This window comes from Bombyx mori, chromosome 14 (assembly GCF_030269925.1).
Source record: "Bombyx mori chromosome 14, ASM3026992v2".
Taxonomy (NCBI): Eukaryota; Metazoa; Arthropoda; class Insecta; order Lepidoptera; family Bombycidae; genus Bombyx; species Bombyx mori.
The window spans coordinates 43789-56768 of record NC_085120.1 but is presented as its reverse complement, the minus strand read 5'-3'; positions in this window follow the sequence as shown (position 1 = coordinate 56768).

Below are 12980 nucleotides of genomic sequence, written 5' to 3'. Positions count from 1 at the left end.
GCTCGACTTCTGCGAATCCACCATATCGCAGAAGGAGGCGGCGGAGCGAGAGAGGGAGAGCTCTTCCCTTTCCGCACCGATCCGTCGCCGTCGAGCCGGGGGCCGGAGGCGTGAATACGCCCGTACGTCCCGGCCCCTGTAGGTGGCGGCCTCCCCCCGGTGAAGGTCAAGGGGCGACCTGAGGGGGTGAGGCCGCGCGGCGCGCTACCAGCACTCTAGCGCGCTGCCGTGGAGTGGGTGGAGCGACCGGTCGACGGTGTGCCGCGTCCCGACCCGGCGGGCTGGTTCTGGTCCAGCGGGGTATTCCGGGACACCAGCGGCACCGTCTGGGCGGCCCGACGGGCTGCCGTGCCGGGACGGCCGACGTTTCGGAGCCTTCGATTCGCCTCGAAGGCTCCGTCGGCTGGGCGTCCTTGGGGTGAGCCGCGCCGTCTGGTTGTGGTGTTGACCGCGGTGGCCCCCCTACCTCATCCGGGTTCTGGCCTCGGAGGGGATCGGACGTCGGGTGTAAGAAAAAAAAAAAAAAAAAAAAAAATGGTCGTCCGTGCCCTTTTGATTTTATTTTTGAACATTATTACTAATATTACTTGTTTATTTGTGTACTCCAACAGGAAGCATTATTCCTTACTAATTGTTATAATATATTATTTCTTTCTCTATAAGACAATATTAACCTTCAATTATTATAATTATATTGTTATTATTAAATTAACATTATATTTAAGAAATTAATATTATTGACACTAAATTAATATTGTTTTTTTTCTGTTTCTATTATTGCCGATATTATTCGTAGTCCACTCCAAAAGGAAGCATTATTTCTTGCTAATTTTTATTACTTCTATATTTCTTATTTCATTATTTCTTTCTTTCTTATTTTTTTTTTAGCAACTTAGTCTTAATATTAACCTTACATTATTATTATTATATTATTATTATAAAATTAGTATTATTTATATTAAATTCATATTATTATTAGTATATATATGTTGGAGTATTTCCACTTTCGGGTAGCGACATGGTAAGCGGGTGGTCTTCGTAAGTCAATAAAACCAGAAATGTTAACTCAGAGCGTATATTACGCAGGAGCGTTCTGTCTGATACGGTGACTCGCTCGCTTCTGAGCTAAGGATTGTACAGCAGCTCTTTTTATAGTCAGCCAGTGTGCCGGCAACTCGCGCCATCAAAGGGTGCCGCTGCGGTATGTGATCCAAGCCGCCCGCCGCGAACGTTCAAGTGTGCCGGCGACCCGCACCATTAAAGGGTGCCGCTGCGGTGTGTGTTCCAAGCCGACCGCCACGAACGTTGCAAGTGTACCGGTGACCGGAGCCATCAAAGGGTGCCGGTGCGCTCTGTGATTCAAGCCGCCTGCCGTTGATCGTTGCAAATATTCCGGTGACCCGAGCCATCAAAGGGTGCCGACGCCCTCTGTGATCCAAGCCGCCTGCCGTCGACCGTTGCAGGTGTGCCGGCGGCGCTCGCTGACAAAGGGTGCGGATGCGCTTTGTGATCTAAGCCGCGCGCCGACACGGCCATTCTGCAATTGACGCGTCTCTGCGGCATTAGTCCTGTAATGATAAATTACTTGAATCTTGGTAGTGGTACTTAAGTTGGGTATCGACACCATACATTGTAACAACTAAGCCTGCACGCTAGTGTTCAAAGTATGGCCTCAACACCATTGATAATTTTGCAACAACCAAGCCTCCACGCTGGTGTTCAAAGTTAGGCCTACACGCCATTACTCATATTGCAACAACCAAGCCTCCACGCTGGTGTTCAAACTTAGGCCTACACGCCATTACTCATATTGTAACAACCAAGCCTACACGCTGGTGTTCAAAGTCTGGCCTACACGGCATCAACAACCAAGCCCAAGTGCTGGTGTTCAGACTTAGGCCTACACGCCATTTATATTGCAACAACCAAGCCTACACGCTGGTGTTCAAACTCTGGCCTACACGCCATCAACAACCAAGCCTCCACGCTGGTGTTCAAACTTAGGCCTACGCGCCATTACTCATATTGCAACATCCAGGCCTACACGCTGATGTTTAAAGTCTGGCCTATACGGCATCAACAACCAAGCCCAAGCGCTGGTGTTCAGACTTAGGCCTACACGCCATTACTAATATTGCAACAACCAAGCCCAAGCGCTGGTGTTCAGACTTAGGCCTACACGCCATTACTAATATTGCAACAACCAAGCCTACGCGCTGGTGTTCAAAGTCTGGGTTACATGTCATCAATAATATTGGAACAACCAAGCCTCTTCGCTGGCGTTCAAAGTTAGGCACACAAAGAGAAGCCTCATTCCAAAAATTGTATCTCATTGATCTCTTCTAATGGAAATTCATACGCCGACACGGCAATCTCATTCTGTTTTCCATAGTTTGGAGCTGCTTGTAATTTTCATGGGCTACTTTTGGGTCCACGTTCTGTGATTTTCTTGACCTCGTATCGGTCATTAGGAAGGATCTTCTTTATCTCGTAACCCCCGAACTTTTTGACTTACTTTGGTTCCCAACCGGAAGGGTTAAATCGTATTGACCCTAGTCAATTCCTTTCATTTTTGCTTTAGTGCTATCAAATTTAGCTTTAGTTTTCTCTGCCCGTTCGGTCATCCTTTCAGACACTATTTTACAGAAAATTTAGGATTAGCTCTCATTTTCTTCCTCAATAATTGAAATTAGCTCCATTCCATAGGTGCTTTCCCAGTTGCTTTGGATAGGTACTGTACAGTTAATAGCAAGTTGTGTTCCCAGTGATCCTGCTGAATATTACTAATGATAGTGAGGCCATCTTTAACGATGTGGAAAATTCTTTTGGCCTGGCCGTTTGATCTATTCGTGTATGCTACGATGTGGTGCAGTTCAATGCCGTACTGTTTACAGTATTGTTTATATTAGGACACGAATGCACCATCACCATCAACGATTATCCTCTTGAGAGTTCCAAAAAGAAATACAAGTGTTGCAAGGCCGATTCTTGACTTTTCTTAGTAGCATGCTTTAATAAAACAATTTGGAAAAGGCATCAACCGTACAAAGACGTATTCTTTTTCAGGTCCACTCAATTTCCCAGAGATATCTACGTGAATTGTCTGTGCTGTGCCTGAAGTACTTTTCATAGTTTTACAAACCACGCAATTGTCTATGAAGCTGCGAACTTTTGAGCTCAATTTGTCAGACCAAAAGTGTTCTTTGTGGTAATTATTTATGATACTCCATTGGTAGCATTGTGGTACCGCTTTTAGAGTCTTAGTTCTTCCATTCTCCAGCTTAACTTTTTGGCACAAAACTTCGTCTCTGATTAAGTATTCAGTGTTTTTATTGCCATTGTTCTTGATATCATTGATTAGGCTACTTAAAAAGGATCTCTGTACTGTTTCATTACTAACCAGTCTTTATCCAAAGTCAAGTTAAGGGTTTTCTGGGTAATATGGTTCTTACTAAAACAATTGACGTGTTTTAGTCTTTCTCTTTTACGATACTCGACATCAAAGTTAACATTTTGCAGAAAAGGCCACCACCGATGCACACGTGGCAGTAGTTCTTGCATATATCGAAAGGTTTTCAAAGCATTGCAGTCTGTGACAACAGTGAGCTTTCTGTCGTATAAAAAGTTACATAAAGGTTTTATGGATCTTACAACAGCCACAGTCTCCAATTCATATGAGTGATAGTTGGATCAGCATCACTTGCATCTGTATGAAGTTCAATTGGTACGCCCTCTTTGAACATGGTATGAAGCAGCGCGCAGGTACGGTAATCGATTATGTTTAATCTTGTTGCTTCGTGAGAGGCAGTCCATATCCATTTCGTTCCTGATTTTTTCAATTCCCGTAGTGGTGCCATTCGGCCCAAAGTACTTAGTACAATCTTTGTAAAGTTTCTTCTACCAATCTTCCAAGCATAAGGAGGCTATCCAAGTAAATCAGAGTCGCTTCTTCTATCAGTACTTTTAGTGAATTTCTGGTATACGAACGGGGCATTATGTAGAAGTAGAGTATTTTTATTTCTACTAGTTCATTTTGTAGGGCCGCTGTTCCACATCATTATTTAAATGAAATATTCAGTTCCCCAGAGGTCACTTTGTTTGTCGAAAGCCTTTCTCTGATGATTTCACTGAACTGAAAACAAAAATTTGTAAGTGATTAGTGGTCTAGCTCAACACAAAATTCAAGACAAATGAAAATATCAATAATGTGCACTCAGATTAATTAATTGTGCGTGAGAGTAAGTCGGAACTGGACAGATTCCTTTCAAACACTTCGATGTATTCTTTCCTTGTCCCGAAAGCCACAATACAGATTTCTATGGCAGAAAAATCTGCCTTGCTCTTCCAATTTGTTTTGTTCAGTCTTTATCATGAAGGCATTAATATGTGACTTAGCCTCAGTATTCCGTCATAGATTCACTGTTTTACTGTGTTGTTCGTCAGCAATTCTTTTAAAACATCTTTCTGTAGTGTGTCGAGTCCCTTTACAGTAGGAACACTCCTTAATGGATGGTGCAGGCGAATCTCTTGATGAGAAAGAAGCTCCTGATCCTGATGCTGAAAACGTTCCACGTCGAATTGCATTTTCCGGGCAATATCCAGCAAAATGACCTGTTTTTCCACAAACATGACAAGTCAAGTTGGATCTATCACGATTGAAGTTCAAACGAGGTTGCTTACTGAACTCAGTCGGTTGAGTTGGTATATTCTTTCGTTTGCGAAACGTTTTGGCTATAGCAATTAACTCCGGAACAGTATTTGACTTGCTATTGAGCAGTTCTGTCCGAATCCGTTCATCTCCAATGCTCCCAATGACAAATTCTACTGCATCCTGTTCCGTTGGATTAGATTTTACTATCCTTTTGAACATACGCCACACGTTTGAAATAAAATCTTGAATGTTTTCTGCCTTGTCAATGGTGTAATTTCTATAACTCAGAATATCTGCAAAGTACCTGGATTCGGGTTCGAAAGTTTGCAACATGTCATCCCGCATTTCCGTCCAGGTTGTTGTCCTTAGGAGGCTACTATCTGCCCATGTCTTTGCACGACCTTTTAATACACTTGCTGCTTTTAATCGTACCTCATGATCTCGAAGTCCATATTCTGCTTGAGTACGTGTAATAAGATCTACCCAATCGTGTACATCGGTACTAGAATCGGGGTCATATGTAGGAAAATAAACGTCGGCAATGCGCACTCGCGTATTTTCTTCTGATTTCATGGAGCTGATCATTTCAGTCAAGGTTACGCGATGATCGTAAGACAGTTGAGTCATCATATCGTTCATCGTGGTTTTAAATGCGTCTGCCATAGCTTGGATTACGTCATTAGGCCGTTGTTCGTCACGTGGTGTTCCCTCTTCTGATGTTGGAGTATTTCCACTTTCGGGTAGCGACATGGTAAGCGGGTGGTCTTCGTAAGTCAATAAAACCAGAAATGTTAACTCAGAGCGTATATTACGCAGGAGCGTTCTGTCTGATACGGTGACTCGCTCGCTTCTGAGCTAAGGATTGTACAGCAGCTCTTTTTATAGTCAGCCAGTGTGCCGGCAACTCGCGCCATCAAAGGGTGCCGCTGCGGTATGTGATCCAAGCCGCCCGCCGCGAACGTTCAAGTGTGCCGGCGACCCGCACCATTAAAGGGTGCCGCTGCGGTGTGTGTTCCAAGCCGACCGCCACGAACGTTGCAAGTGTACCGGTGACCGGAGCCATCAAAGGGTGCCGGTGCGCTCTGTGATTCAAGCCGCCTGCCGTTGATCGTTGCAAATATTCCGGTGACCCGAGCCATCAAAGGGTGCCGACGCCCTCTGTGATCCAAGCCGCCTGCCGTCGACCGTTGCAGGTGTGCCGGCGGCGCTCGCTGACAAAGGGTGCGGATGCGCTTTGTGATCTAAGCCGCGCGCCGACATATATATATTTTACAATATATACAACAACAAGTCAAGCAACAGGGCGCCGCCACGCCGGCACTGTCTTTCATGTGGTCAGATGGTTTCTTGGTCCTCCATCCCCATCAGCACCCCAGCCACTCTGCAGTCCCTACTTTTATATACATCTTCAAATTATAATATATCAATCCCTTCTCGTCTGCGTCTCGCCTGAGAGGTATAAATCATGCTGTCTAAGAAAACTGAGATCCTCCCCTTTGTCTTCATAGACTATGATCTCATGGTGTTTTGAGGCTTCTATACAGCCAACCTGATCCATCACCTCTCCTTTTATGTGAGCGATCGTTGTTGTATCAACGCTTATTACTGTAGGTGGCAGTTGTTCGGTCAAACTAACTTCACTCAATCGTGTCAACACTTTGCATGCTTGTCTGAATTGACTGGTGTCGTCCTCCCCCGCGAACAAGAGGACTGTCCTGTTCCGGGCTCGCACAATTTTACATTTCTGCCCTGCCAATTCAGTCTCATGTAGTTCTTGGTAGATTTTTTGTCGCATGCTAGTCTTAAAAGTGTTTCCATTTATGAGTGATGCCAGGCCCGGTGATATGGTTACCCACTTTCGAGGTCTTGCATTGCAGAAGGACATCCCCAGCCTTTCTCTGCCGTCCTCCATGAACAGCGCTACTGCCTGGATGCCCAGTCCTGGGGTTCCTCTGATCCCCCATTATAACATTTCGTTGGTGTTAACTCTTGGGGCATGCGCGCTGCCCGCGGAAACCGTCTGTGGTAGAAGGCAGGTCTATGCAGTGGCTCCTCTGACTTGTGCCGTCTTATTACCTTTTGCGGCTGCCTTAAACGCCATCTCAGCGAAAGATAGGAAGTACATTCGTGTTTTTGTATCGCTAAGATGTTATGCAGATTTGACATCTCTAATTTTGTATCTAGTTGGATTTCTAGGTCCATCCATTGCCTCTCAAATCGGGGACACTCGAGCAGAACATGCCAGATCGATTCATTGATGTTAGAATCGCACACACACCTTGGGCTGTCTTTCAGCTTAAATCTATGCAGATATTCTTCAGATTTAGCTATACCATCATGTCCCGTCAATATTTGCATCCAAGTCTTCAAGTAGCTTATATTCCACTTATATCAATTTGGTTGGGTGAGGATGGTCTTTATACTTCACCGTTTGTTCGAGCTCCTTTTCTGGTGGGAGGTAGTCTTGCGAGTGTCCTTTCTTAGCTAGGTACAAGTTGTGAACTTTTTTTACTCTGAGATCTAATGGAATTAGACTTGCGAGGACTGTTGCGGAGGTCAAGAAGACCATGCGATATGCTTTACAAATCTTTTGTGCGAAACCTCTCTGCATTGTATTCAGCTGATTCTTGACCAGCTGAAGCTGTGCCGCTGAGGCCCACTCATTTGTAGAATACAACACGATCGGCTCAATGACTGCGACGTAAACGGTTCTCGTAATCTCTCCATTCAAACCCCACGTCACCTTTGCCGCGCAAGCAAGCTGCTTATACAGATCTGCTGCTTTTTTGTACTGCGCTGCCACATGCGATTTGAAGGTGAGTCTGTCGTCTATGATGAGACCGAGGAGCTTAATCTCGTTTAATAGCCTGACCTCGTCACCCGAAATATAGAATTTTGAGTCTCATACTTTAACTTTCTGGTTATGAGCATGGCGTTCGTTTTATTTGAAGTATAACGGAGCTTATTCTGCCTCCCCTATTTTACTACCATCTCAAGTGCTTTATTAGCGGCTACCTCTAAGGCTTCCACAGACTTGTCGGATAATACCAATGCTGCGTCGTCCGCAAATGCTTGGCAGTGTACTTTCTCGCTTGAAATTGTTTGTAGCAGCGTGTCTAAGATGACATTCTAAAAAATCGGTCCGCCAATAGAACCCTGCACACAACCCTTTGTCGTGCATCTCTCGCTGACTGTTCTAGCGTAGTTGACCATGATCTTCCGGTCTTTTAGGTATGAGCTAACCAAAGCATAGATGTTCCTCGGACATTTTCTCTCTCGTAGCTGTGTCTTCAGGGCCGGCCACCACGCGTTATCAAAAGCGCCCTCTATATCCAGGGAAACAATGAGTACTGATTTTTTCTGAGTACTGAGTATTTCTCTTCTTACATGCTCCACTAGGTCATAGAGGGCGTCTTCAGCACCACGCTGCGGAAAGAAACCATATTGCCTGCTGTTAAGAGTCGGAAGAACATGCCATTGCAATCTGCCTATTATAAGTTTTTCTACAATCTTTCCGAGAACTGGCAGTAACCCGATTGGTCTATACGATTTTGGATGTGTAGTCTTTCTTACCAGGCTTTCTGAGGATAATTACATAACCTTCCTTCCACTGTTTAGGGAAGTGGGCTAGCTTTAGGCACTTATTTGCTATTGCTATAAATACCTCCCCGTCACAGTGAACTGCAGCCACACATATGTCGCCAGTAAACCCATCAGATCCTGGCGCTTTCTTTGGATTTAGTGCATTTAGCACAAAATCAAGTTCTGCCATTGTGAACGGTGGGTCTTCCGCCAACAGCTCCTCTAGGGTGTTGTCATCGGCCAATTCCCGGATTCTTGTGTGATGGAGATCGTCAGTATCCACAGTTTCATCAGGGTAAAACGTCTTCGCAATGAGGTCCGATGATGATGGAGGGTTTAACGTTAGGCCATTCTCGTCTCTTAATAATATGGCATCTTCTCTTCTTGCTGTTCTCTTGATGACCCTGTAGATGCCATCCCACATACTTTCTTTGTCTTGCTTTGTGCAGAATTCCTTCCAACTCTCGGTCTGGGCTTTTTTGGCTTTTAATGCGTATGCCTGTTTTGCTTGTAGGGAGACGTCAACGACATACCCTTTCCGCGTCGGAGCCGCGTTTTTTTATACGCCTTTTCTTCCTAAGGACGTCTCTTTTAAGATCTTCTAGCTCTTTCGACCACCAAGGAGGCCTCGCTTTGCCCTTCCATATGGCTTTCTTTGGAATGAATACTTCACAAGTATCTCTGACGCTATTTTGGTAAGCATCTACCATCAACTCCAGATCTTCAACGGTTTCGACCCTTTCAACTGTGTTTGCATTGATGTCATGAGCTGTCAATGAACTTTTAAAAACAGTTTTGAACTCCGACCATTTCGTTTTCTTGGTGTTATAGATCCTTGTTGTTATGGGCTTTAGTGTTTCCAAGGGCCCATCCACGCGGATCTCGAAAGTAATGATCTGATGTTGTTAGACCTCTGTCTACTTTCCAGTTCTCTGCTCTTCCTAGTAGCGACTCGCTACATGCTGTGACATCGACTATGCTAGTACATAATCTTTCTCCGCATAGGGTTTCGAATGTTGGTGTGTCTCCTACATTGAGTATGTGAAGATTTGACTCATTTAGGAATGCGCTGTATGCTTTACCTCGCTGGTCTTGAGCTACTCCCCCACCAGTGACTCCAGGCATTCACATCTCCCGCAATGATGATGTTATTCGTGCGCAGCTTCTGTATTCCGGCCTTACTGCGTTCTATATAAGGTACTATGTCTTGATCCCCTTCGAGGTACACAGATATTACTCCCAGTTTCATTTTCCCGGTGTTCAGCAAAACTGCGGCCTCAGTCCCAGTAACTAGTTGAGGGTCGTGAATGACTCCCAAACAATCACCAAAGACCACGACCGCAGCCTTTACTGGTTTTTGACAATCAAGGATGCACTGAATGACTCTTGTCTTGCATAAGTTGGCGTGTGTTTGGTTGCCAATTTTTTGCTGATTTCTGCCAATGCTAACTCAGTCCCCAGTCCCACAGCAGGAGTTTGGACAGCATCTTTCTTCAGCTTTTTTATTGTTCTGAGCTCAGATACCATCTCTTCAGACACCATCTCTAAGCGTTCTGTAATCGGCTGTAGCTGGTCTTCAATCGGAGGTTGGTCTGTCGGTGGTAAGGGGGTTTAGGTCTCGATGCTCTTTTGAAGTACCTTGAGTGTCTCCATCGCATCCTCAATTTTTTTGGTTAGGCTTGTCACGTTGGTGCTCATTATGAGGCTGGCCTGGCGTTCAAGGGTCTCCAATTGTGTGACTGCCCTTTCAGTTGTACTTAATATCTTCTCCGCGGTGTCACCAAACCTATCAATACTTCTGCGCAGCTCATTTGTTTGCTGAGATAAGCTGCTAATCTTTTGAATGATGGTTATGTAGTTTGCTTTTAGTGGTCCCAGCCCTAGCAACTGCTCTGCTCCACCCGCGTATGTCTTAATGAAAGCAGCTATTTCTAATGTGCAGGCTTCCGTTCTCTTGACAGTTTTCGCAATAGCCTCTATCTGAAGATATGGGATACAATATATACATCTCTATACGTATATATCTCATATATACGTCTCGTAGCCGAGCCAACTTCTTATTGCCTTTGTCTCCTCGAGGTTGCTCTTAATATCACTTCTAGCCCTCTCCAACTCTGCCAAGAATTTGCTGTTCATCTCGGCTATTTGCTTTGCGTGGGCCTTCTCTGCATGGAGCAGCTCCCTGGCATGTATGGCTCTTTCTCTGTCGAGTGCAGCAATGTGACTCCCTCTGGACTCTGAGAGGGCTAGGCAGTTTTGGAAAAGGGACTGCAAGCGTTCCATTGCTCTTTTTGCTTGCACTCCCTCTTCATATTACCTGCCTGTTCTAAGGCCTCTTTGCCTTGTAGGAAGGTTTAATTGGCCACACTCGTGGCTTCGTCCATGAACACACCGGATCTTCTGGTTTATGTGGGTGGCAACATACTTTGTCTTTTTGTTGCAAACTCTGTAAGGGATCTGGTCTCCGGCTCTCGATGCGGAGATGACACCCTATCACTCAGTGGTGGCAGGCTATCAGCTTACTTTCCCTGCTGGCTAACTGACTAATGATGCCACCTTTTCTTGTACAAAGGCTGCGTGAATATTCGGCTGTGACACAAACATGTTTGCAGTGTCGTTCATGACTAGTGACTTTTCTGTTATTCTTGTAGTTTTCCGTTGGTTGTTGGTTTGTGGACCGCAGATGGTTTTTGGACCAGCCCAAAAATTGGCTGTGATTGCACCGGTGCGGCTGCGGCCTGTCTCCTGTCTGATGCTGTACATTGCTTGTTTGTTGACATTGTGCCAATATTAATAATTATTTTCCTATTTTAGGAAAATTCACTTAAAATTAAATACTGCGGATCGAACGCGACTTGGATTAGATTAGGTTAGTTTTTTTTAAATTTTTTTAATTGTAAAATACTCGTTTTCCCCTGACGTTGTCAGAGCTCTTATATATGTTTATGTAAATTTATTTCCATATTTATTTATTGTCTACTTTGAGTTTTTGATTTTAATTTTTTCCTTCCAAAATACTAAATACTTTCCAAATAGAAATCTATTAAGTTACACTATTTTTAAAATAATAGTTTCCACATGCTTACTAGTCCATACTATTCCTAATAAGGTGGAAGCATGGGTCAGGCTTCCTTATTCCTTTTTATAACCCGTTCGGCTGTTTTTATTGCATACTCCAATAGGATGCTCCTTTCTTTCTTTCTACGCATGATGTGGATGATGCTGTTTAGGCTCAGCCCCATCTCTAACTCTTGCTCCAAGGCCCACCTCTCGGCCGCAAAAACAGGGCAGTCCAGGAACATGTGAGGGACAGACTCTCTCGCGCTGGGCTCGCAGATGCACGATGGGTTCTCCTTACACTTAAATTGTTGCAAGTATTCGGAGAACCCACCGTGGCCTGTTAATACTTGTGTTAACACCCCCCGTGGTTTTATTTTGCGCATGATCCCGTATGCATCTCCAGCGTCTGGCAAAAACATTTTTGTGTCCCCCGCGGTTTCTCCATTTCTATACCTCCGGTTCCACTCACCCAGCGACTCCAAACGGATCTGTCGCTTGACGAATGAAACGGTGCAGAGGTCATAATTCGGCTTCGTTTTTCATTTTAGAGCCGCTTCTTTGGCCAGGTGATTGGCGCGCTCATTCCCTTTCAGTCCAGCGTGTGCCTTTATCCAAAACAAGGATATACCTTTGCCCTGGGATAAAGCCACGTCGAGGTTCGCTCTGGCTTCCACTGCTAAGGCATGCAGGGCACCCTGGTTCGTGACTGTCTGTAGTGCAGCCTTTGAGTCACTGTAGATGCCAAAAGTTCCCTCCCCGCGCCGCAGTATCTACCTGGTGGCTACGCATATTGCCAGGAATTCCACCTGGTAGATAGTACAGCAAGAAGGCAGACTAAGTTTCGAGGACTTGATCTCGGCCTCCCTATCCCAAAGGGAGAGTGCCGCTCCGACTTTGCTCTCGATCCTGCTGCCGTCTGTGAAGAATCGTACATCTTGGCTGTTGTGGGTTTCCACATGTGACTGGTCCACCAAGCTCACGAACTCCATGGTCATATGTTTCACCGGGTGCGGCGTGTCGGCGAACGCCACCACCCGTTCCACATCACGGCCGGCCAGCGACATTACCCCCTTCTTCATCTCGTACAGCGCGAATGCTTCCTGTATCCGGAGATCGAGTGGGAGTATCCCCGCCAGCACAAGTGTCGAATGCAGCGAAACGGTGCGGTAGGATCCGCATAGCTTTTAAACGAACCCTCGCTGGACTGAGTTCAAGTGCTTCTCCGACCTTCCTAACTGCCTAGGCGCTGGCTGCATACAGAATCACTGGCTCCACCACCGCCGTGTAAGTACTGCGGATCACCTCGGGGTGCTCACTTTTGCCGTTTTGGATAATTGTTTGTAAATGTTTATTGCCTTCTTACAAACATTCGCGACGTGGGTGTTAAATGTGAGCTTGTGATCTAGAGTAAGCTCCAGTATCTTTATTTCTTCAGACATGCCAATAGTGACCCCGCCTATGCTCAGGAGTGGGACCTCATACTTCAGCTTCCTCATTACAACCATGGCCCATGTTTTGTGTGGTGTAAATTTCAGTTTATTTCTGATGCCCCACGTCCCAACACATTCGAGGGCAGCATTGGCCTGTCTCTGGACATCTAGTGCTCTCACTACTGAAGATGAGGACGACGTCGTCGGCGAATGCCTGACAGTAGTCGCCTCGCTGTTCAAGAACTCTCAACAGAGGA